The sequence below is a fragment of the Corapipo altera genome, unplaced genomic scaffold (genome assembly GCF_003945725.1).
Source record: "Corapipo altera isolate COAL_440 unplaced genomic scaffold, ASM394572v1 65, whole genome shotgun sequence".
Lineage (NCBI taxonomy): Eukaryota > Metazoa > Chordata > Aves > Passeriformes > Pipridae > Corapipo > Corapipo altera.
In genome coordinates this window covers 8,054,566-8,057,838 of record NW_020884891.1, presented here as the reverse complement: position 1 = coordinate 8,057,838, position 3,273 = coordinate 8,054,566, and positions in this window count along the sequence as shown.

The following is a 3,273-nucleotide window of genomic DNA, read 5'->3' as shown; positions in this document are numbered from 1 at the left end:
GGTTGCCCGGGGTAGGGGGTGTTGGGGTCCCCCGCTGCAGCCCGGCCCGGCGCCTTGCCCTCCCGCACCGGGATGGGCGCGGGGTCCTGCCCAGCCGGTGCCCCCGGACCGGGCGCTGGTCGGGCTGCAGCGCTGGGGAGGCCTCGCCCCGCTCCCCAGCCCGGGATGGGGGCCCCTCGCTGACCGGGGCGCGGCGGTGGCGTCCCGGTCTCTCCAGGGATGCTGCTCTCCCAAAGGAACACCGCCCCGTGCTCGGCAGTGCGTGGTGCGGGGAGCTGGCCAGGCCGGCACCGTGTGCCGGAGGAGCTGCGGGAGGCGAGCGGCAGCAGCGCCGTGTCCCCGCTGCGCTGACCCGGAGGGACTCCCGAGATGTCCCCCCGGGCCGCCGCCGTGCTCGACACAAGGTCTCTCTGTGCCTGCGGAGAATTATCTCCGCAGGAGATACGAGGAGGAGAGGGAGCCGAGCCACCTTTGCGTATGTTAGAGAAATGCTAAGAAGGCATCTGTAAGGCGTTTGCATGCAGAAGCGTTTTGTCTGTGATTTGATGGGCTTCCAACTTTGATGTCCGTGCGTTAGTACAGAAATAATACTTGAGACGAATGCTTGCCATTTCGTCTTCAAAGCAGTAGGTTTCAACATGGACCCAGTCTTGTTGAACGGGTAAATGTAGCCATTCCTTGCTGGTTTGTGATGTTATTTCTTCCTGGACATACCCATTGCCTTGTATGTGACTGCCAAGGTATGTAAAGTGACTCAGTTGCTCCCCTGTCTTTTAAAAGCAATTGAGTGTTAGACTTTCCTAAGATAATGTACACGAGTTTCAGACATCTGCTCGTGGCCTGGCATAAATTATGATATGGCACAGCCTCTCTTTGGAGGCAAAAGGGAAAGCTGGCTGTGAGACAGGCTTGAAATTAATGTGCTGCAAATTTGCACGTCTTTGTTCAGATAAATGACTTGTCAGCCAGGGTCTTGGGCGTCCAGTCATGGCCATGGTTTGTGGAGCAGTCAGCTGTACTGTCCAGGTAATGCAGAGGGCTCTGAGTGTGCCAACAGGGTTAAATGTGTGAGGCCTGGGTTTGTGGGGCAGTTGGGATCACCACCCAGCCTCTGCCCCAGCAAACCCTTCATCAAACCCACGTTTATTGTGGAGATGGTCAGTGAAAACCCCTCCTCCCCGGGCAGGCAGTGGGGCCGTGTCACCACCAAGCTGAGTCCCTTCTCCTGTCCTCTGTTGGTGCAGAGGGTGCAGGATTTAAACACTGAGACCACAGGGAATGTGTCCACTCTGCTGCCCATGGGGGGAGGATGTGTGCAGAGGACTGGCTTGCCAGGCACTATTCAACTCTCAATCTCTAGTAGGGGTCAGAAAAACCATTCTGACTGCTGGTAGTGATATGTATTTTTGAGTTGCTGGAGGAGACTTCTGGGAATGTATCCAAACTGCATTGGTGTTTCTGCAGCCTTTTGGCAGGGGCATAAGGAAGTGTAATCTTAGGAGTTGTCAGAATTTGAGATTTTGGAAGCACTTGCCTGTGCATGTTGAGTGGCCGAGTGATGCAGTGCGTCTGAAGAGGGTGGTCAATGATCAGGATCTTTGGTGAGACGTTTCTTGCTTTCTGTGGTGGCTGATTCAAAATTATTTCCCTCTCACTTTTCTTTTTCTTTTATATTATTGTTGATTTGTTATCACAAAGTCTTTATCTAGACTTTACATTCTTCCTTTACATTTATCTTGGGGAGGATGTTTATACTGTCTGCTGGATAATTCCCTCGTTGCACATGAGAGAATTACTTGTACAAGTGAGAAGTAATTCATACAAGCGTTGCTCTAATTTGCTGTTTAATCAGAGCCAAATGCAGTCTGGGGAAGTGGATGCCGTAGCGCCAAGGTCAGGAGAAGGGATCTAATGTTGTTCTGATGTGAAAAACTGTGGTGTGGAAACCTCAGTTCAGGTTCTGCCTTGCTTTGTGATGTGACCTCTTGTGCAAGAGTTGTCTCAGGTTTGGGGGTTAAGCCCCCAGGTCTCAGCATTACGGGGCAGCAGAGGGGCAGGGGGTTGGCTGCTGTGAGCACTGGCAGCGGTGCTGGAGCTCTGTGAGTGTTGCTTGATTTGGTTTTGTTGTGGGATGGTGCTGTTGCGTTTGTTGCAGCAGTCTGGAAATCCTTCGAAGGGAGTCTCCAAGGCCTCAGTGTTTTAAGTGATTGTCATTTGGGAAGAGGTCGGAAATTGTATCAGAAGTACTAAATGTCAGCTGTCAGTGTCCTAAACAGAAACAGTCTTCTCAATTAGATGCAGCCTTTGGGAGCAGTTTCATGCTGTGCTGGCCTTGTTTGGATATTTGTCCCTTGGGTTCAGAGCTGTGACGTTCTTTATTTGCCGTGCTCTTCTTGAATATCACGAAGTGGAGGCTTTTCATTTGCCGTGGTGTCCTTTAGACCAGGCCACCAGAAATAGTCCTGAATATGCAGCGCTGACATTTGCAGTGGCAGCATCACTGTGTGTCTCAGGGACCACACTCTGCTTTATCTCCACAAAGAGGAAACGGCCTCTCAGGGCTTTGAGGACGTTGGGAGGTGACAGTGCTGTACCTGCTTGTCCTGTAAAGTAGATCAAGGCACAGACATGCATTCAGCAAGATTTTCCTTTAATCGTTTCTTCATCCCAAGGACCCTGGAGTGATTCAAACACCTTGGAGTCTAAATCTCGCCAGTTTTATGTAAACTAATATTTAATGTGCAGTGCTTTCAGGCTTGGGGTTGTCCATTATAACATCTTTGTATTTTTCATACATTTCTGATAGTTCTCTGTAAGAATCAGAGTAGGCAGTGGTGGCTTCTGTGACACGGAGAAACACTAACAAAAGGTTGTGTAAATCCTTGAAAGACAGGCAAAAAGTAAAATAACCTCTCCAAGTGGCTGCTCCTTACTTTCACTCTGCAGTACCCCGATGATGCAGCAAGAGAGTGTGTTGCTCTTTTTGTTCTTTTAATCTTGTTTGTGACAAACATGCTTCGCTTCCTCCCGAGCAACAACAGCCCATTCTATCCTGGAGCGGGTCACTCTGTGTATATGGGGGAAAAAAAGGCATCTGGGATCTTGGTGTGGTGCCAGTGTTCACACTGCCTTTCCAGACATTCCATCTTTGCCTTCGTTCCAAGAAGCTGGTAACCTTAAAACAGAGAGTGTGGAAGGACTCAGCCATCCAGCACTCACTGTTGCTCAGGGAAAAAGCCTTCACACAATAGTTAAGCCTTACTTACCTTGTTA